General features: G+C 43.9%; 1 protein-coding gene across 2 annotated transcripts in view; it reads right to left on the bottom strand.

Moving 5' to 3' along the window:
* Window positions 1-23,578, bottom strand: part of spryd3 (SPRY domain containing 3) — a 364,516-nt gene that overhangs the window by 288,555 nt on the left and 52,383 nt on the right. The window lies entirely within an intron of this gene.

The raw sequence follows: 23,578 nt of genomic DNA, 5'->3' as shown, positions 1-23,578 counted from the left end.
AGGGCAAAAAGGGACCAGAAAACATTTTGGCAGGTGGTATCATGGAAAACCCCAAAGGCTTTTTGAAAGTATATTAAGCATAAGAGGATAACTAGGAAAGGGTGGGACCTGCGAAAGGCCAAAGGGGCAATCTGTGCATGAGCCAGTGGGGGTGGGTGAGGTCTTAAATTGATACTCATCTGCATTCGTTAGAAGGACATTGTAGCTGGGGATTTCAGTTGGGATACTGACATTTGAGAACACATTAAGATTAATAAGGAGGAGGTATTAGATGTTTTAACAGTCATAAAGGTGCGCAAATCCTCAGGGCCTAATGAGATGTATCCCATTCTGGCATGGGAGGCAAGGGAGGAGATTGCTGGGGACCTGGTGGATACATTTAGTATTTTGCTTGCCACAGGTGAAGTGCCAGATGACTGGAGGTTAGCTGATGTAGTTCTTTTGTTCAGGAAAGACAGCAGGGACAGGCCAGGTAATTACAGACCAGTTGGTCTGGTGTCAGTAGAACATAGAACATAGAACAGTACAGCACAGAACAGGCCCTTCAGCCCACAATGTTGTGCCGACCATTGATCCTCATGTATGCACCCTCAAATTTCTGTGACCATATACATGTCCAGCAGTCTCTTAAATGACCCCAATGACCTTGCTTCCACAACTGCTGCTGGCAACGCATTCCATGCTCTCACAACTCTCTGCGTAAAGAACCTGCCTCGGACATCCCCTCGATACTTTCCACCAACCAGCTTAAAACTATGACCCCTCGTGCTAGCCATTTCTGCCCTGGGAAATAGTCTCTGGCTATCAACTCTATCTATGCCTCTCATTATCTTGTATACCTCAATTAGGTCCCCTCTCCTCCTCCTTTTCTCCAATGAAAAGAGACCGAGCACAGTCAACCTCTCTTCATAAGATAAGCCCTCCAGTCCAGGCAGCATCCTGGTAAACCTCCTCTGAACCCTCTCCAAAGCATCCACATCTTTCCTATAATAGGGCGCCCAGAACTGGACGCAGTATTCCAAGTGCGGTCTAACCAAAGTTTTATAGAGCTGCGACAAGATCTCACGACTCTTAAACTCAATCCCCCTGTTAATGAAAGCCAAAACACCATATGCTTTCTTAACAACCCTGTCCACTTGGGTGGCCATTTTAAGGGATCTATGTATCTGCACACCAAGATCCCTCTGTTCCTCCACGCTGCCAAGAATCCTATCGTTAATCCTGTACTCAGCTTTCAAATTCGACCTTCCAAAATGCATCACCTCGCATTTATCCAGGTTGAACTCCATCTGCCACCTCTCAGCCCATCTCTGCATCCTGTCAATGTCCCGCTGCAGCCTACAACAGCCCTCTACACTGTCAACGACACCTCCGACCTTTGTGTCGTCTGCAAACTTGCTGACCCATCCTTCAATTCCCTCGTCCAAGTCATTAATAAAAATTACAAACAGTAGAGGCCCAAGGACAGAGCCCTGTGGAACTCCACTCACCACTGACTTCCAGGCAGAATATTTTCCTTCTACTACCACTCGCTGTCTTCTGTTGGCCAGCCAATTCTGTATCCAAGCAGCTAAGTTCCCCTGTATCCCATTCCTCCTGACCTTCTGAATGAGCCTACCATGGGGAACCTTATCAAATGCCTTACTGAAGTCCATATACACCACATCCACAGCTCGACCCTCATCAACTTTTCTAGTCACATCCTCAAAAAACTCGATAAGGTTTGTAAGGCATGACCTACCCCTCACAAAGCCGTGTTGACTGTATTTGATCAAGCCATGCTCTTCCAGATGGTCATAAATCTTATCCCTCAGAATCCTTTCTAACACCTTGCAGACGACAGACGTGAGACTTACTGGTCTATAATTGCCGGGGATTTCCCTATTTCCTTTCTTGAAGAGAGGAATTACATTTGCCTCTCTCCAGTCCTCAGGTGCGACTCCAGTGGAGAGCGAGGACGCAAAGATCTTCGCAAGTGGCGAAGCAATTGCAGTTCTCGCTTCTCAAAGCAGCCGAGGACAAATCTGATCCGGGCCTGGCGACTTGTCAATCTTGATGTTTGACAAAATTTTCAGCACATCAGCTTCGTCTATCTCAATCCATTCCAGCATGCACACCTGCTCTTCAAAGGTTTCATTCACTACAAAGTTGGTTTCTTTCGTAAAGACAGAAGCAAAAAACTCATTTAGGGCTTCCCCTACCTCCTCAGGCTCCACACACAAGTTCCCTATGCTATCCCTGATCGGCCCTACTCTTTCTTTGACCATTCTCTTATTCCTCACGTAAGTGTAAAATGCCTTTGTGTTTTCCCGGATTCCTTCTGCCAAGCCTTTCTCGTGCCCCCTCCTGGCTCTCCTCAGACCATTTTTGAGCTCCTTCCTTGCCTGCATGTAATCCTCTCTAGCTGAACTTGACCCTAGCTTCCTCCACTTTATGTAAGCTACCTTCTTCCTTTTCACTAGAAGCTCCACCGCTCTCGTCATCCAAGGTTCCTTAATCTTACCCCTTCTTGCCTGTCTCAGAGGGACATATTTACTCATCACTCCCAACAATTGTTCCTTAAACCGTCTCCACATGAAGAGCATGGCTTGATCAAATACAGTCAACACGGCTTTGTGAGGGGTAGGTCATGCCTTACAAACCTTATCGAGTTTTTTGAGGATGTGACTAGTAAGGTTGATGAGGGTCGAGCTGTGGATGTGGTGTATATGGACTTCAGTAAGGCATTTGATAAGGTTCCCCATGGAAGGCTCATTCAGAAGGTCAGGAGGAATGGGATACAGGGGAACTTAGCTGCTTGGATACAGAATTGGCTGGCCAACAGAAGACAGCGAGTGGTAGTAGAAGGAAAATATTCTGCCTGGAAGTCAGTGGTGAGTGGGGTTCCACAGGGCTCTGTCCTTGGGCCTCTACTGTTTGTAATTTTTATTAATGACTTGGACGAGGGAATTGAAGGATGGGTCAGCAAGTTTGCAGACGACACAAAGGTCGGAGGTGTCGTTGACAGTGTAGAGGGCTGTTGTAGGCTGCAGCGGGACATTGACAGGATGCAGAGATGGGCTGAGAGGTGGCAGATGGAGTTCAACCTGGATAAATGCGAGGTGATGCATTTTGGAAGGTCGAATTTGAAAGCTGAGTACAGGATTAACGATAGGATTCTTGGCAGCGTGGAGGAACAGAGGGATCTTGGTGTGCAGATACATAGATCCCTTAAAATGGCCACCCAAGTGGACAGGGTTGTTAAGAAAGCATATGGTGTTTTGGCTTTCATTAACAGGGGGATTGAGTTTAAGAGTCGTGAGATCTTGTTGCAGCTCTATAAAACTTTGGTTAGACCGCACTTGGAATACTGCGTCCAGTTCTGGGCGCCCTATTATAGGAAAGATGTGGATGCTTTGGAGAGGGTTCAGAGGAGGTTTACCAGGATGCTGCCTGGACTGGAGGGCTTATCTTATGAAGAGAGGTTGACTGAGCTCGGTCTCTTTTCATTGGAGAAAAGGAGGAGGAGAGGGGACCTAATTGAGGTATACAAGATAATGAGAGGCATAGATAGAGTCGATAGCCAGAGACTATTTCCCAGGGCAGAAATGGCTAGCACGAGGGGTCATAGTTTTAAGCTGGTTGGTGGAAAGTATAGAGGGGATGTCAGAGGCAGGTTCTTTACGCAGAGAGTTGTGAGAGCATGGAATGCGTTGCCAGCAGCAGTTGTGGAAGCAAGGTCATTGGGGTCATTTAAGAGACTGCTGGACATGCATATGGTCACAGAAATTTGAGGGTGCATCCATGAGGATCAATGGTCGGCACAACATTGTGGGCTGAAGGGCCTGTTCTGTGCTGTACTGTTCTATGTTCTATGTTCTATGTTCTATGTCTATAGTTCCCTTACCATGGAACAACTGCTCCCAGTCCATGCTTCCTAACTCATGTCTAATCGCATCATAGTTTCCTCTTCCCCAATTAAATATCCTCCCATTTTGCCTAATCCTCTCCTTCTCCATAGCTATGTAGAATGTGAGGCAGTTATGGTCACTATCACCAAAATGCTCTCCCACCACAAGATCTGATACCTGCCCCGGCTCGTTTCCGAGCACCAAGTCTAGAATGGCCTCTCCCCTCGTCGGCCTGTCAAACGTACTGCGTTAGGAAACCCTCCTGAACACACCTTACAAAAACAGTAGTTGGGAAATTATTGGAAAAATTCTGAAGGACAGGATTAATCAATACTTGGAAAGGCAGGGATTGATCAAGGACAGTCAGCATAAATTTGTCAGAGAAAGATCCTGTCTGACTAATTTAATTGAAACTTTTTGAAAAGATAACTAAATATATTTATGAGGGTAGTGCCATTGATATGGTTTACATGGACTTTCAGTGAGGCTTTTGACAAGGACCCATATGGAAGGCTGGTCCAAAAGGTAAGAGAGCCCATGGGATCTCTGAAAAGTTGGCAAACCAGATCCAAAATTAGCTTGCAAATAGGAGTTAGAGTGACGGTGGAAGATTATTTTGGTGATGGAAGTCTGTGGCCAGTGTTGAACCACTTGGATTGGTCTTTGGAACCTTGCTGTTTGTTAAGTGCGTTAGTGATGTGGATGTGAATGTAGAAGGTTTAATTAGTAAGTTCGCAGATGATACGAAAATTGGGGCATTGTGGATAGTGAAAAGGATGGTCTCAGGTTACAGTCTGATATTAATCAGCCATTAACTCGAGTAGGTAGAATTTTATCTGAATAAGTGTGAGGTGATGTATTTTGGAAGGTCTATAAAGGGAAGAAAATACACAATGAATGGTAGGTCCCCACGGAGTACTGATGAACAAAGGGACCTTGGCGTACAAGTCCACTGACCCTTGAAGACATATTCAGAGTCAATTGTGAGAATCTTTTTCCCATGGCAGACATGTTTAAGACTAGAGGGCAGAAGCTTAAGGTGAAGTAAAAGTGGTTTAGAGGAGATCTGAGAAAAATAAATTCACCCAGAGGGTTGTAGAACGATGGAACATGCTGCCTGAGAGGATAGTGCAGGCAGGTACTCTCATAACATTTAAGAAGCATCTGGACAAGTACTTAAAATGCTGCGGAGTAATAGGCTATGAACCAAGTGCTATGGATCCAACAGTAGCCTGGGATTGGTGCAGTTTGGTGTTTGATAGTTGGCATAGGCATGGTGGGCTGAAGGACCTATTTCTACGATGGACAACACTATGACTCTATTATTCCTTTTGTAATTCATGGACGAGGACTCCCAAATCCGTCTCTGCTGTTTCTTGTGCAGTCTTTCTCCACTTATATAATATTCAGCTCCTTCGTAGATGTTAGTGTGTTCATCGAGCTGGGAGGTTTAATAGCAGATGTTTCATTCCTTTATTAGGTGACATCCTCAGTGCTGTCGAGTGTCCTGTGAGGCACTGTTGTCTTATGCTGGTTTGAATTTATAAGGTCTGGTGTATGCTGCTTCCAGTAGGTGCCGGTTCTGGCTGTGCATTGTAATGGTTAGTATATCAGGTCTATGAAATAGCCTAACGTGCAGCACCTTATCAAATGCCTTCTGGAAATCCAAATACATTATATCCATTGCTTCCCTTTTATCTAACCTGTCTGTTATCTCCTCAAAGAAATTCCAGTAAATTTGTCAGGCATGATTCCCCCTCCATGAAGCCATCCGGACTCTACTTAACCATACAATGCAGTTCTAAATGTTTTGCAATAACACTCTATATACGGACTCTAACATTTTCCTAATAACATGTTAAGCTAAGACCATAAGACATAGGAGTGGAAAGTAAGGCCATTCGGCCCATCAAGTCCACTTCGCCATTTAAATCATGGCTGATGGGCATTTCAACTCTAACCTACAATTTTTAATCTCTTTCCCTTTTTAAATAAAGGTGTTCGATCTCCTCTCAACACGTTCAACATTATTATTTGTTTTAACCTGACTGATGAAGGCAAGCATGCTGCATGTTTTAATTGTTAGTAAAGTGCAGGAAACTGCATGCTTAACTACCCACTCTTTCCATTTGCCCTACAACCTTTAATATACAGGTCTCTCTGCTCCCTCATATCTTTTAGAGTAGCAACCCTTTGTGGTTTCTGCATGTTCTTCCTCCCAAAATACATCACTTCACACTTCTACATTTGAACTTTGCCATCTATCTGCTCACTCTATCAACATGCCCTTTTGAAGTTCTACACTGTCCACCTCTCAGTTCAACATTATTAGTGCTATAAACAGTGATAATCTAATCAGTAATAGATAAAGTTACATAGAATCACCGAGTTGTTATGGTGCAGCTCATTCTGTCTGCACCAGCTCTTGAATAATCATCTTGACTTAGTGCCATTCTCCTGCCTTTTCCCCAAGACTCTGTTCATGACTTCTATTTAACCAGTCACCAGATGCCTCGATTGAACTTGCTTCCACAACATTCCAGGCACCTGCTACCCCACTGTGTAAAAAGAAACTTGTCTTGCACATCTCCTTGAAACATTACTCTGTTACTTTAAACCTTTACACCAGACTTGCTTTGACCACACTTCCAGACATTGCATCCCAGATCTGAGAGATTCACCTGCGTGAAAGATGGATTTTTCTCACATCACATTTACGTCTTTTCCGCATCATTTTAAATCTCTGCTCTCTCATTCTTGATGCTTTGAAGTGCAGGCACAGTTTCTGTTTGTCAATTTTGCTCAGGCTAATCATGAACTTGAAAACTTCGACCAATTCTCCTCTGAGCCTTCTTCTCTCCAAGGAGAGCAGAGAACAGTACAACTCAGGAACAGGTCTTGCAGCCCACCATATCTCTGCTTACCACAATGTCATTCTAAACTAATCCCATTTGCCTGCACATGGTCCGTACCTTTCTGTTCCCTGCCTGTGTGCCTGTCTTGATGCGTCTTAAATGTTGCTATCGTATTTGTTTTAACCTGACTGATGAAGGCAAGCATGCTGCATGTTTTAATTGTTAGTAAAGTGCAGGAAACTGCATGCTTAACTACCCACGCTTTCCATTTGCCCTACAACCTTTAATATACAGGTCTCTCTGCTCCCTCATATCTTTTAGAGTAGCAACCCTTTGTGGTTTCTGCATGTTCTTCCTCCCAAAATACATCACTTCACACTTCTACATTTGAACTTTGCCATCTATCTGCTCACTCTATCAACATGCCCTTTTGAAGTTCTACACTGTCCACCTCTCAGTTTACAATCATTTCACTTAATGCCTTTTGTCAATCCACGTACATCACATAATATGGCGGTTAGCACTGCTGCCTCAGTGCCAGAGACCCAGTTCGATTCCACCTTCGGCTGACCGTCTATGTGGAGTTTGCACATTGTCCCATATCTGTCTGGGTTTTTTTCCTCCCAAGTCCAACAATGTGCAGGTTAGGTGAATTGGTCATGTAAAATTGCCCATAGTGTCCAGGGATGTGCAGGTTGCATGGGTTAGCCATGGGAAATGCAAGGTTACAGGGATACGGTAGAGGAGTGGGTCTGGGTGAGATTCTCATCAGAAGGTTGGTGTGGACTCAATGGGCCAAATGGCCTGCTTCCACACTGTAGAGATTCTATGATTCTAAGAATAGCATTTTCCTATCACATCTCTGTATTACCACAAAAAGCTCCAGCTTAAGAAACGCACGCTGACTCTCTCACATTAATGCACATTTGTCCATGTGAATATTAATTGTATTCCAAATTATTGTTTCTAGAAGTTTCCTGATCTGCTTTTTCTTACATGGTGTTCTGGGATTTTTTCCCCTACCTTTACCATTTGAGGAAGCATACCTTGATAATGCCCAAACTCTTTTTTTTTGAAAAGATAGACCATTGATCACTTCCTGTTTTGTCACCAACCTTTGGTTGTAGTCTATCCAGTCGGGTTTCATTCTTGCCCCATTGAAGTCATGTCTCCCCAAATTAAATATCCTGATTCTGGATTCTCCATTTTTTGCCGCAAATATTCTCAATCTCATAAGATAATGATCACTATTACCTAAATGCTCCCTCACTGACACTTGACTTAGGCCACCTTATTCCCAAGAACCAAGTCATGCAATGTCTGCTTTCTTATTGGACTGGTCAGAAAATTCTCCTGAATACAATCTAGGAATGCTTGCCTTACCTGACATATATGCGACCACTATCCCAGTCTACATTCTCGCGATTCAATTGTTCCATTTAATGACTCTATAATCCTTGCACCTCTCTAATTTCCTTGCACAATCATTTAAGGAACAGTTTAAGGAACAGTTGTTGGGAGTGATGAGTAAATATGTCCCTCTGAGACAGGCAAGAAGGGGTAAGATTAAGGAACCTTGGATGACGAGAGCGGTGGAGCTTCTAGTGAAAAGGAAGAAGGTAGCTTACATAAGGTGGAGGAAGCTAGGGTCAAGTTCAGCTAGAGAGGATTACATGCAGGCAAGGAAGGAGCTCAAAAATGGTCTGAGGAGAGCCAGGAGGGGGCACGAGAAAGGCTTGGCAGAAGGAATCCGGGAAAACACAAAGGCATTTTACACTTACGTGAGGAATAAGAGAATGGTCAAAGAAAGAGTAGGGCCGATCAGGGATAGCATAGGGAACTTGTGTGTGGAGCCTGAGGAGGTAGGGGAAGCCCTAAATGAGTTTTTTGCTTCTGTCTTTACGAAAGAAACCAACTTTGTAGTGAATGAAACCTTTGAAGAGCAGGCGTGCATGCTGGAATGGATTGAGATAGACGAAGCTGATGTGCTGAAAATTTTGTCAAACATTAAGATTGACAAGTCGCCAGGCCCGGATCAGATTTGTCCTCGGCTGCTTTGGGAAGCGAGAAATGCAATTGCTTCGCCACTTGCGAAGATCTTTGCATCCTCGCTCTCCACTGGAGTCGTACCTGAGGACTGGAGAGAGGCAAATGTAATTCCTCTCTTCAAGAAAGGAAATAGGGAAATCCCCGGCAATTATAGACCAGTAAGTCTCACGTCTGTCGTCTGCAAGGTGTTAGAAAGGATTCTGAGGGATAAGATTTATGACCATCTGGAAGAGCATGGCTTGATCAAATACAGTCAACACGGCTTTGTGAGGGGTAGGTCATGCCTTACAAACCTTATCGAGTTTTTTGAAGATGTGACTAGAAAAGTTGATGAGGGTCGAGCTGTGGATGTGGTGTATATGGACTTCAGTAAGGCATTTGATAAGGTTCCCCATGGTAGGCTCATTCAGAAGGTCAGGAGGAATGGGATACAGGGGAACTTAGCTGCTTGGATACAGAATTGGCTGGCCAACTGAAGACAGCGAGTGGTAGTAGAAGGAAAATATTCTGCCTGGAAGTCAGTGGTGAGTGGAGTTCCACAGGGCTCTGTCCTTGGGCCTCTACTGTTTGTAATTTTTATTAATGACTTGGACGAGGGAATTGAAGGATGGGTCAGCAAGTTTGCAGACGACACAAAGGTCGGAGGTGTCGTTGACAGTGTAGAGGGCTGTTGTAGGCTGCAGCGGGACATTGACAGGATGCAGAGATGGGCTGAGAGGTGGCAGATGGAGTTCAACCTGGATAAATGCGAGGTGATGCATTTTGGAAGGTCGAATTTGAAAGCTGAGTACAGGATTAACGATAGGATTCTTGGCAGCGTGGAGGAACAGAGGGATCTTGGTGTGCAGATACATAGATCCCTTAAAATGGCCACCCAAGTGGACAGGGTTGTTAAGAAAGCATATGGTGTTTTGGCTTTCATTAACAGGGGGATTGAGTTTAAGAGTCGTGAGATCTTGTTGCAGCTCTATAAAACTTTGGTTAGACTGCACTTGGAATACTGCGTCCAGTTCTGGGCGCCCTATTATAGGAAAGATGTGGATGCTTTGGAGAGGGTTCAGAGGTGGTTTACGAGATGCTGCCTGGACTGGAGGGCTTATCTTATGAAGAGAGGTTGACTGAGCTCGGTCTATTTTCATTGGAGAAAAGGAGGAGGAGAGGGGACCTAATTGAGGTATACAAGATAATGAGAGGCATAGATAGAGTTGATAGCCAGAGACTATTTCCCAGGGCAGAAATGGCTAGCACGAGGGGTCATAGTTTTAAGCTGGTTGGTGGAAAGTATCGAGGGGATGTCCGAGGCAGGTTCTTTACGCAGAGAGTTGTGAGAGCATGGAATGCGTTGCCAGCAGCAGTTGTGGAAGCAAGGTCATTGGGGTCATTTAAGAGACTGCTGGACATGTATATGGTCACAGAAATTTGAGGGTGCATACATGAGGATCAATGGTCGGCACAACATTGTGGGCTGAAGGGCCTGTTCTGTGCTGTACTGTTCTATGTTCTATGTTCTATGTTCTATTTCTCTAAATCCTTACTAAAGGATGAAGAATCTACTAAATCAATTGACACTGGGCCTGGTGTCTGCTCTTCCTTCCCCTGCCCCAGCTGATGCTCTCACTCTGCCCTCACCCTGACTGTTTCTGCCATCCATTTGGCTTCAGTTGGAATAGCCTGTTCAATTCAGAACAGTGCATTATAGACAACAGATGTTGGAAACGATGTAGAAGATATTTGCTGGAATGGTACCAGGGATGAGGGCTTTCTGCTGCTGTGGAGAAACTGTGGAAGCTCAGCTTGATCTCCTTACAGTGAAGAAGTTTAAGAATACATTTAATGGACATATTCAAAATCAAGAACAGTTCTGACAGAATAAGCAAAGGAAAACTGTTTCTAGTCTGTTGCTACTTTTTAAGAAAGGTCAGGAATCAGCACCACACAGATTTTAAAAAATGATCAGCAAAATGAATGAGAGGTAAAACGAATGCACAACATTATTTAATACAAATGCAGGAAATGGTGGTGATCTGGAAAGTACTATATGAAAATATGCTAGAAATAGATTCAACAGGATCATTCAAAATGAGATTGGATAAATCATGGAAGTGGAAAAATTGATGATTGTGGGATGAATTTGAGAGAGATGGGACTAATTGGGTCGTTTCACAAAGAACTGGCACAGACACATCGGGCGAAATGGCTTCCTGCTGTGCTGTATCACTCTATAATTCTGCGGGTCTCGCAAGGTTTGTTACATTGAGCTACTAACATTGCTGTCTGAGAGGGACTAATCTTTTACCATTTCTGAAGAAGGGTCCTGACCCACAACATCAACTTTCCTACTCCTCTGGTGCTGTCTGGCCTGCTGTGTTCCTCTGGCTCCACACTGTGTTATCTCTGACTCCAGCAGTAGTAGTCCTTGCTCTAATCGGTTATGGTAGCTGGAGATGTTTAAAAATTTTTATACCCAGTTCCAATCTATCAGAAACTTCGCATATAATTATTCATTGTGCTAAATATATATGTCGCAGTGTTGATAAGGATGTTCATTTATAAACAAGGCAGCAAATTGTTACAGTTAATGGGTATTGCTTGGATTGGAAAAAGATTAAAAATAATGCATTCCAGGGGTTAATCCTAAATCCACTTTTGATCTCGTTAGATTTATTCATTTAGAGGCCTGTTGAAGCATGGCATGTTTTGCCACAAGCAGCAGTTGGGCTGAGAACATTGCACTTTTCAGAAAATCGACTTTTCAAGAAAATCTTGGAAAAGAAACATATACAAGGGTATAGGAGGCAAAGTTCAGTATGGGATTAATCTCGGATTAATGTAGCCAAGGTTACATAGGTGAAAGACTGAATGGCTTTCTTCTCAACTGTAAAGCTTTGTTTCTGTATAGGTTTCTTCTGTACAGGAGAGAAGCAAGATTGTAAAAACATTCAAAGAGAGTGTTAAATGAATGAGCTGATGAATCAACTGAGTATCTTGGGAATATATTCACTGTGGTCAGAAATGCAGCATTTTAATCGTAAAGCAACTAATCCAGGAACAATTACTTCTTGCAGTATCGTATAACAAGAATGAATATAAAAATCAAAACTGCAGCATTTTTCACATTATTATCAGAAAAATGCCAAAGTAATTACACTGCATTGCTTAACAAGAACAGATAACATAAGCAATCCATTCAAGTTTTAATTACAGCCCAGGCAGGACCAAGCAGGGCATACAGTTTCTCTGAATAGTTTTCTACATCACTATATGTCTTAGTACAAAACCATATTGCTATTCAATTTCCAGGGCATTTCTCAGCATTATTTTCGGCTCAAATGAAAGTGTCCACATTTTTCCGAAAAGGTCAGGGATTACAAATGAGAAAGAACCTTTTCCTTAAGGCATTTCTTGATACTATACAGGGATGTGTAACTCATTGTTTAAACTGCCAAGGTACTTCACTGGGACATTTAACGTATTCACCATAAAAGAAAGGATTGTCTCAATTCCCATCCACCCCTCGTATTGAGTTAACCTTTTGTAATCACTGTATTGTTTTCTATTAGAAAACATTCTTTTCAGCAATAAAATGCTGAGAAAAAGCAAATGGACAAGAGAGAGTGAAAATAAAAGAAAAGCGAGATGTTGATATATTCCACTTAAAGCAAGTCTGCAATTATTGTGATCAAGATTTCAACTCTTCTGAAGCACAGTGACTTCCTGACACCAGACAGAAAATAGAAACCTTTTGTGGCAGAACCTCTGATAAAGATATGCCACTGCCCTTTGACTTGCACCAAAAATTAAAACGAATGAGTGAGAGAAAGAACAGTGCGATCAGCCACAGTACCACCTAAGTCAATAGTTCGAAAGGACAGTGTGATAACCCACTGTACCATGCTCCCCCAGAGTATGAAAAGATAGTGTGATAACTCAGTGTACCATCCAGTCCCTAAGTGTGAAAGCAGAGTAAATATTTAGAAAATAAAAGTAGTAAATTTCCCTTGGTTCCACATTTTTAAAAAGTCAAATTTCAGCTTTGATTGAAGACATTTCCAAATTGCTGCATCTGTTACTGGACTGAAAGCAATCAATGCTCACACCTGTTCTTTGGTCTTAACAACTACTGTAACCAAGTGACAGCTCAAAACAATGTTCAAATAAAACCTGACAACTAGTCAAGGAAGGGTGTGCGATAATTTCTTCTGCCAACTCATAAAAATAAACACAGCTTTTAAAAGACTCCATTGGTCAAACTTTACCTCACTCAGAAACCATGAACTTAATGAAGGTTGTGCGTGAAGCTGATGATCTATTCTTTAAAGACATATCATAAAATCTGTCATTAATGAACCATTAACCATCTGAGTGGCAAGTCATCATGAGCCTGTAAAGTGCAGGAGCAGTAAAAGCTGCAGGTCTGCAAGCTTGTACTTGTTTATTTTTCGAGGAGAGAATAGCCATCATTTAGCATTGATTTTAAATTATTCATTTCCACTTTCTTTTGACAAATTACATGTATTATCTATAAAAACCCTTGACCATAAGTTCATTATGAAGAACAATGGTTATGATAGCAATGAAGAACTCAGAGCCTCAATACAGGCATCACAATTAGTCAGAGGTTTTACAGCAAAAAAGGTCTTTCAGCCCATTGATAGTTGGCCTGACGCAAACATCTTGAGGGTTTCTGCCTCACCAACCTTTTAGGTCGCGAGTTCCAGGCTCCCACTAACCCTCTGGATGAAAACATTTTTCCTCAAATTCCCTCTAAACCACCTGCTCCTTACCTTAAAACTGCTGGTTACTGACCCCTTTACTTGGGGAAAATGTTTCTCACTATCTACCCCAGACATGCCCCTCATAACTTGTGCACCTCCATCAGGCTGCCCCTCAGCCTTCTCTTTAAGCAAAGCTAAGCCTATCTAGTGTCTCTACGTGACTAAATCGCTCCAGCCTAGGCAACATCCTGGTGAACCTCCCATGCACCCTCCCTTGTGTAATCATATCCTGATCATGTGATGATGAGAACTGTACACAGTGCTCCAGTTGTGGCCGTACTGTTGCCTTTGTAATTTTTTTTAAAACAATCACAACTTTAGTCATCTTCGAGATCTGGGACTGTCCTGTAGCCCATCTCCAATGAGTATAAACAAAAATATTTGTGCTTTAAAAGTTTTCTTAATGTCAGCAACAAGATAAAAGACTTTGAGGAAGTTCTGTTTTTAAGTCCTATGCCTAAAGGAGATAATAAGTAGCTATTTTGCAAACAAAATATATGATAAATTACAAGGCAACACTTAACCCACAATTAGAATATCCTGCTCCATTTCTATCATCACGTTGCATAAGAAAAACATTCATTACCAAAGGTCAGGATTTCTTATTAGTCAATGTCAAGTTTGTGTTCCCTTGATTACTTCAAGGAGAGGGGAGGCCACTTTGGATTTGGTGCTGAGCAATGAACCAGGCCAAGTGTTAGACCTGAAATAATGGGAACTGCAGATGCTGGAGAATTCCAAGATAATAAAATGTGAGGCTGAATGAACACAGCAGGCCAAGCAGCATCTCAGGAGCACAAAAGCTGACGTTTCGGGCCTAGACCCTGCACAAGTGTTAGACCTGTTGGTCGGAGACCATTTTGGAGGTAGCGATCAGAACTCTGTTACTTTTACAATAGTCATGGAAAAGGATAGGTACATACAGCAGGGTACCGTTAACAATTGGGGGAAGGGTAATTCTAATTCTGTTAGGCAAGAACTGGGGGTAACATAAATTGGGAGCTGATTCTATCAGGGAAGAACACTATTGAAATGTGGAGATTGTTTAAGGAATGCATACTGGGTATGCTCAAAATCTTCGTCCCTAGCAGGCAGGGAAGATGCGGTCAAGTGAGCGAGCCTTGGTTCTCAAGACAGGTCGAATGACTGGTTAACAGGAAGAAGGGTGTTTATGTAAGGTTTAGGAAACAAGGAACGGAAAAGGCTCCAGAGGGATACAAGTTATCCAAGAAGGAGCTCAAGAAAGATCTTAGGAGAGCTATAAGGGAGCATGAGAAAACCTTGGCAGATAAGATCAAGGAAAACTCCAAGGCTTTTTACACGTACGCGAGGAATAAGAGAATGACCAGAGTAAGGGCAGGGCCAATCAAGGGTTGGAAAGGGAATTTGTGCACGGAGCCTGAAGAGATAGAAGAGGTCCTCAATGAATACTTTTCTTAGGTATTCACAACTGAGAGGGACATAGTTGTAGAGGAGGACGGTGTGAAACAGGCTGGTAGACTGGAGGAGGTTGATGTTAGTAAGGAGGATGTACTAGGAATTTTGAGGAATTTGAAGATAGATAAGGCCCCTGGGCCTGATGGGATTTATCCAAGGATTCTATGGGAAGCAAGGGAAGAGATTTCAGGGCCTTTGACGATGATCTTTTCGTCCTCACTGTCCACGGGTATAGTGCCAGAAGATTGGAGAGAGGCAAACATCGTTTCCCTTGTTCAAAAAAGGGAATAGGAATAGCCCCGAAAATTATAGGCCAGTTAGGCTTACGTCAGTGGTGGGAAAATTGTTGGGAAGGGCTCTGAGAGATAGGATTTATGTTCACTTGGTTCGGCACAGTTTGATTCGTTATAATCAGCATGGGTTTGTGAGGGGTAGATCATGCCTCACAAACCTTAGTGAATTCTTTGAAGAGGTGACCAAACACATGGATGAAGAGAGAGCAGTAGATGTGGTATACATGGATTTAAGTAAGGTGTTTGAGAAGGTTCCCCATGGTAGGCCATGCAGAAAGTAAGGAGGCATGGGATAGGGGGAAATGTGGTAGACTGGATTCAGAATTGGCTGACCCTTAGAATACAAAGGGTGTTGGTGGACGGAAAATATTCAACATGGAGCTCAGTTACAAGTGGTGTACCACAAGGATCTACTTTGGGTCTTCTATTTGTGATTTTGGGAAATGATTTGGATGAAGGAGTGGAAGGGTGGATTAGGAAGTTTGTAGACGATACAAAAGTGGGTTGCGTTGTGACAGTGTGCAGGGCTGTTCTTGGTTACAAAAGGTCACTGATAGGATGCAGAGCTGGGCTGAGAAGGAGCAGATGGAGTTTAACCCTGAAAAGTGTGAGGTGATTCATTTTGGAAGGACAAATTTGAAAGCAGAATACAGGGCTAACAGAGAGATTCTTGGCAGTGTGGAGGAGCAGAGGGATCTTGGGGTTCATGTTCACAGTTCCCTGAAAGCTGCCACTCAGGTGGATAGAGTTGTAAGAAGGCATACGGTGTGTTAGCTTTCATTAATAGAGGGATTGAGTTCAAGAGCCGTGAAGTTATGCTCCAGCTCTCCAAAAGCCTGGTTCGGCCACTTCTGGAGTATTGCGTCCAGTTCTGGTCGCCTCATTACAGGAAAGATGTGGAAGTGTTGGAAAAGGTGCAGAAGAGATTTACCAGGATGTTGCCTGGAATGGAGGGAAGGTCGACAGAGCTAGGGCTTTTCTCTTTAGAATGACGAAGAATGAGAGGGGACTTGATAGAAGTATACAAAATGATCAGGAGATATAGATAGAGGTGGCAGCCAGAGGCTTTTCCGAGACTGGAGGTAGCGATTACAAGGTGGAATAATTTTAAAGTGAGTAGAGGTAGATACAGGGGAGACATGAGAGGTAGGTTCTTTACTCAAAGTGGTCGGGACATAGAATGCATCGCTGGACAGGGTAGAGGAGTCGGCCTCATTAGGGGCATTTAAACGACTATTAGACAGGCATATGGATGACAGTGTAAGGTAGGGGTGGAGGTTAGGTAGACCTTAGGATTAGGGTAAAAGTTCGGCGCAATATCGTGGGCTGAAGGGCCTGTACAGGGCTGTACTGTTCTATGTTCTATGTTCTATGATGTATATGCAGGTAACCAGTAAATGGTCTGCACACATTATGCAGAATATATCATATAGAAACAGGTCATGCTGATATTTACATTCCACACATGATTTCTTCTATCCCTGTTCATCTAATCCCATCATCAGAGTGGCACGATGGCTCAGTGGTTAGCACTACTGCCTCACAGTGCCAGGGACCCAGGCTCAATTCCACCCTTGGGCGACTGTCTGTGTAGAGTTTGCACATTCTCCCCGTATCTGCACGGGTTTCCTCTGGATGCTCTGGTTTCCTCTAACAGTCCAAAAAATGTGCAGGCTAAGTGGATTGGCTATGAAAAATTGTCCATAGTGTTGAGGGATGTGTAGATTAGGTGAGTATTAATAGGAATGGGTCTGGGTGGGACGCTCTGAGAGTCAGTGTGGACTTGTTGGGCCAAAGGGCCTGTTTCCACACTGTCGGGATTCTATGACTGATTCAAATCTTTTCTCCTTACTGTGCTCATCCAGCTTTTCCTCAAATGCATCTGTATCATTCACCTCATGTACTCCCTGCGATAGCAAATTCCATATTCTCACCACCCTCTGGTTAAAGAAAGTTCTCCTAAATCCCAGATTAGATTTATTCATGATTACCTTTAAGAGCAACGTCAAGGCTACAGATCATGCAGGAGAGATTCACAAAAGGTAATGTTAGGGACCAGTATTTGTAGGAGATTGAAGTGAAGATGTGTACATTTCAAAAAAAAAACTTGCAGGATCATAAGGCTATAGGTTTTTCTGGGGGAAAAAACTCACCTAAAGTTATGCACATCTTCTGCTCTGAAGGTTGCACACAAATATTTCCTTTTAAAAATCCCAATGCTGTCTTATGAACCTACTGTGATCTCAGTAAACACACTAATTGTTAGGATATGCAATTCATTTGATACCCTTGATTGCAATCTCATTACTGGACACACAAAGTGCTATATGCTGTACTTCAAGGCATTTGCACATTTTCCAGATTTAGTCAGCTAATATCACCTTATAAACAACTCTTAGAATGTCGGGAATGTTTTGAAAGCATAGCATGAGTAATTCTGTTTACCCCAATCTTCCCCATAATCCAGCACCTCTGAAATACAAGATAAGCATTTCCATTTCACAACTTAACTGGCAAGCAAGTTGCGAATGTTAAATTCTAAGAAAAATTCTGACAGGATTTATTCAGCAAGTAAAACAAGAATTTGAAGTGTGGAGAATATACATGGGGTCATCTTGGTTGACTTTGATACTGTGACGATACTATGGTTTTGGAGGAATGTCTTGTCTACCTTTCTTAAAATAAAGGAGAGTTTGAGACAGGGGTAGGAAGCAGTCTGTTCCAAGCCAATAAAATAAACAACGTGTGAGTACTTGGGGTTTTTCTTTAAAAGTTGGGACAGTAGAAGCAGCATGAATGAGTAGAGTCAGGGTCCCATAGAACCAGGGTTTTAGTTTAACTTCCAGTAGTTTTTGGGTTTTGACACTGCCACACATCTCTCGATGCTACACCAACATGATTGAGTTCACTCTCTCTCTGCCAGAATTTTCTCTTGATGTTCTTTCTTCTTGGGCTGGAGAACCATTGCACGAGAGGCAATTTATTTTACCAAATTTGTCTTTGCCAAGACTGCATTTACGGGGTGTTACAATGTTGAAACAGTTGCTGTTTAGTAGTTATATAGGGTATTATTCTGTTAAGTTTTCCAATAGGGTTAGAGTTAGACCAATTTTTCTTTATTTTGATTCTATTTTAACTATAGAATAACAATGAAGTGTGTTTTGCTTAAAGTAGAGTAGTGTAACCAGTCAAATTACATCTGGAACACAGCACCTTACAACTGCCTTTAAATAAGAAAATGTTAGGGTCGAGGCAACCTCCCTGATGTATGTGAAGCAGGTTTGGCTGGTCTATAACAATATCATCCACTACCTCCACAAAGGCAATTAAATTCAAGGCAAATGGGCCAATGCAGTAGGCTACGGTAATCCATTGGTTTATGGTGTTGATCCAGCAATCCCAAGGTAAGGAGTTCAAATCTCATCCGGTATATGGCAACAATTAACTCATAATTTTTGGTCTGCCACTAGAAAGTAACTAAAAGTGCTAACGTTCACTCACCTTTTTCCTTTTTCTAATTCTGGAAGTACTCACAACTGAATGGTTTTTCCTACCACGAAATCATCTGTGGCAATGTTCACAATTATTTAACGTATCACCAATAAACAACTCCAGGCTCACAGTGTTCAGCAGAGACAGTAAAGACTGCCTTGTCAGTTTCACACACGTTCCAAAGAACAAACTTGAAAGTTCACCCATGTGAAGAAAAAGCTCAAGTTTGATTTCACAACATCTGATATATTCACAAAAGTGACTCAGAAAGCAGTAACAACACCTTTACAGAGATAATGGGAACTGCAGATGCTGGAGATTCCAAGATAATAAAATGTGAGGCTGGATGAACACAGCAGGCCAAGCAGCATCTCAGGAGCACAAAAGCTGACGTTTCGGGCCTAGACCCTTCATCAGAGAGGGGGATGGGGGGAGGGAACTGGAATAAATAGGGAGAGAGGGGGAGGCGGACCGAAGATGGAGAGCAAAGAAGATAGGTGGAGAGGGTGTAGGTGGGGAGGTAGGGAGGGGATAGGTCAGTCCAGGGAAGACGGACAGGTCAAGGAGGTGGGATGAGGTTAGTAGGTAGCTGGGGGTGCGGCTGGGGGTGGGAGGAAGGGATGGGTGAGAGGAAGAACCGGTTAGGGAGGCAGAGACAGGTTGGACTGGTTTTGGGATGCAGTGGGTGGGGGGGAAGAGCTGGGCTGGTTGTGTGGTGCAGTGGGGGGAGGGGATGAACTGGGCTGGTTTAGGGATGCAGTGGGGGAAGGGGAGATTTTGAAACTGGTGAAGTCCACATTGATACCATATGGCTGCAGGGTTCCCAGGCGGAATATGAGTTGCTGTTCCTGCAACCTTCGGGTGGCATCATTGTGGCAGTGCAGGAGGCCCATGATGGACATGTCATCAAGAGAATGGGAGGGGGAGTGGAAATGGTTTGCGACTGGGAGGTGCAGTTGTTTGTTGCGAACTGAGCGGAGGTGTTCTGCAAAGCGGTCCCCAAGCCTCCGCTTGGTTTCCCCAATGTAGAGAAAGCCGCACCGGGTACAGTGGATGCAGTATACCACATTGGCAGATGTGCAGGTGAACCTCTGCTTAATGTGGAATGTCATCTTGGGGCCTGGGATGGGGGTGAGGGAGGAGGTGTGGGGACAAGTGTAGCATATACAACGCATTATCCTCCGACACTTCCGCCATTTACAATCCGACCCCACCACCCAAGACATTTTTCCATCCCCACCCCTGTCTGCTTTCCGGAGAGACCACTCTCTCCGTGACTCCCTTGTTCGCTCCACACTGCCCTCCAACCCCACCACACCCGGCACCTTCCCCTGCAACCGCAGGAAATGCTACACTTGTCCCCACACCTCCTCCCTCACCCCCATCCCAGGCCCCAAGATGACATTCCACATTAAGCAGAGGTTCACCTGCACATCTGCCAATGTGGTATACTGCATCCACTGTACCCGGTGCGGCTTTCTCTACATTGGGGAAACCAAGCGGAGGCTTGGGGACCGCTTTGCAGAACACCTCCGCTCAGTTCGCAACAAACAACTGCACCTCCCAGTCGCAAACCATTTCCACTCCCCCTCCCATTCTCTTGATGACATGTCCATCATGGGCCTCCTGCACTGCCACAATGATGCCACCCGAAGGTTGCAGGAACAGCAACTCATATTCCGCCTGGGAACCCTGCAGCCATATGGTATCAATGTGGACTTCACCAGTTTCAAAATCTCCCCTTCCCCCACTGCATCCCTAAACCAGCCCAGTTCATCCCCTCCCCCCACTGCACCACACAACCAGCCCAGCTCTTCCCCCCCACCCACTGCATCCCAAAACCAGTCCAACCTGTCTCTGCCTCCCTAACCGGTTCTTCCTCTCACCCATCCCTTCCTCCCACCCCCAGCCGCACCCCCAGCTACCTACTAACCTCATCCCACCTCCTTGACCTGTCCGTCTTCCCTGGACTGACCTATCCCCTCCCTACCTCCCCACCTACACCCTCTCCACCTATCTTCTTTGCTCTCCATCTTCGGTCCGCCTCCCCCTCTCTCCCTATTTATTCCAGTTCCCTCCCCCCATCCCCCTCTCTGATGAAGGGTCTAGGCCCGAAACGTCAGCTTTTGTGCTCCTGAGATGCTGCTTGGCCTGCTGTGTTCATCCAGCCTCACATTTTATTAACAACACCTTTACATCTGGTTTGTAAAAGTTTTCATTTTATTTTGAGTGTGCTGGCAAACATAATAAGCGGAATCTAGGCAAATCATGCAACAAGGGTCAGTTTCATAGATCAGTTCAGTGATGGGAGAGGGTTTTCTTTTAATTCATTGACAGGATGTGGGCATCATTGGCCAGGCCACCATTTATTGCCCATCCCAAATTGCCCAGAGGACAGTTAAGTATCAAATGCATTGCTTTAGAACTAGACTCATGCATAGGCTAGACAAGGCAAGGACGGCAGTTTCCTTCCTTAAAGGGCATTAGTGAGCCAGATGGATTTTTCCAACAATTGACAATGGTTTCACGGTCATCATTAAACTTCTAATGCCAGATATATTTGGATTTCAAATTCCACCATCTGCCATGGCAACATTCAAACCTGGGTCCCCAGAACAGTATCAGGGTCTCGGGATCAGTAGTTCAGCAAATAATACCATGACCCATCACGTTTGAATGAACTTGTATCTGTGCATTTTTAAATCAGTTCCCATAGTCACATACATCAGAATCAGCAATGTGAGATATAACAAATTATTAGGATCAGGAATAAACTCAAAACATACTCTGCTCCCCAATACAAACAGAGATGGCTCATAGAAAGAGAAGATTAGACACTGCTGCAGTCACACATGGCTGGCTTCACAAAGAATTACATTTTCAAAGTTGAATAGAGTCTGAATGTAAGTTTGCTCGCTGAGCTGGAAGGTTAGTTTTCAGACGTTTCGTCACCATTCTAGGTAACATCATCAGTGAGCCTCCGATGAAGCGCTGGTGTTAGGTCCCGTTTTCTATTTATCTGGTTAGGCTTCCTTGGGTTGGTGATGTCATTTCCTGTTCTTTTCCTCAGGGGATGGTAGATTGGCTCCAAATCAATGTGTTTGTTGATGGAATTCCGGTTGGAATGCCATGCTTCTAGGAATTCTCGTGCATGTTTCTGTTTGGCTTGTCCTAGGATGGATGTGTTGTCCCAATCAAAGTGGTGTCCTTCCTCATCTGTATGTAAGGATACGAGTGATAGTGGGTCATGTCGTTTTGTGGCTAGTTGATGTTCATGTATCCTGGTGGCTAGCTTTCTGCCTGTTTGTCCAATGTAGTGTTTGTCACAGTTCTTGCAAGGTATTTTGTAAATGATGTTCGTTTTATTTATTGTCTGTATAGGGTCTTTTAAATTCATTAGCTGCTGTTTTAGTGTGTTGGTGGGTTTGTGGGCTACCCTGATGCCAAGAGGTCCGAGTAGTCTGGCAGTCATGTCGGAAATGTCTTTGATGTAGGGGAGAGTGGTCATGGTTTCTGAGCCCGTTTTGTCTGTTTGTTTGGGTTTATTGCTGAGGAATTGGCGGACTGTGTTCATAGGGTACCCATTCTTTTTGAGTATGCTGTATAGGTGATTTTCCTCTGCTCTTCGTAGTTCCTCTGTGCTGCAGTGTGTGGTGGCTTGTTGGAATAATGTTCTAATGCAGCTTCGTTTGTGGGTGTTGGGATGGTTGCTCCTGTAGTTCAGTATTTGGTCCGTATGTGTTGTTTTCCTGTAGACGCTGGTTTGAAGTTCCCCATTGACTGTTTGCTCTACTGTGACATCTAGGAATGGCAGTTTGTTGCTGTTTTCCTCCTCTTTTGTGAATGTTATGCCAGTAAGGGTATTATTGATGGTCTTGAAGGTTGCCTCTAATTTGTTTTGTTTAGTGATGACAAAGGTGTCATCCACATAGCAGACCCAAAGTTTGGGTTGGATGATTGGCAGAGCTGTTTGTTCGAGTTTCTGCATTACTGCCTCTGCTGAGAACCCTGATATCGGAGGTCCCATGGGTGTACCGTTGATTTGTCTGTAGGTTTTGTTATTGAAAGTGAAGTGGGTGGTAAGGCATAGGTCCACTAGCTTGATGATGTTGTCCTTGCTGATGAGGTTGGTGGTGTCTGGTGTATGTGTCTACAGTTCTTCTAATAGTGAAACACTGACTACACTATTAGAAGAACCGTAGACACATACACCAGACAGCGCCAACCTCATCATCAAGCTAGTAGGCCTATGCCTCACCACCCACTTCACTTTCAATAACAAAACCTACAGACAAACCAACGGTACACCCATGGGACCTCCGATATCAGGGTTCTCAGCAGAGGCAGTAATGCAGAGACTCGAACAAACAGCTCTGCCAATCATCCAACCCAAACTTTGGGTCTGCTATGTGGATGACACCTTTGTCATCACTAAACAAAACAAATTAGAGGAAACCTTCAAGACCATCAATAATACCCTTACTGGCATAACATTCACAAAAGAGGAGGAAAACAGCAACAAACTGCCATTCCTAGATGTCACAGTAGAGCGAACAGTCAATGGGGAACTTCAATCCAGCGTCTACAGGAAAACACCACATACGGACCAAATACTGAACTACAGGAGCAACCATCCCAACACCCACAAACGAAGCTGCATTAGAACATTATTCCAAACAGCCACCACACACTGCAGCACAGAGGAACTACGCAGAGCAGAGGAAAATCACCTATACAGCGTACTCAAAAAGAATGGGTACCCTATGAACACAGTCCGCCGATTTCTC

Source organism: Stegostoma tigrinum, chromosome X, assembly GCF_030684315.1.
Source record: "Stegostoma tigrinum isolate sSteTig4 chromosome X, sSteTig4.hap1, whole genome shotgun sequence".
Taxonomy (NCBI): Eukaryota; Metazoa; Chordata; class Chondrichthyes; order Orectolobiformes; family Stegostomatidae; genus Stegostoma; species Stegostoma tigrinum.
Note: the sequence above shows the minus strand (reverse complement) of the source record. Positions and strands in the feature narration are given on the sequence as shown.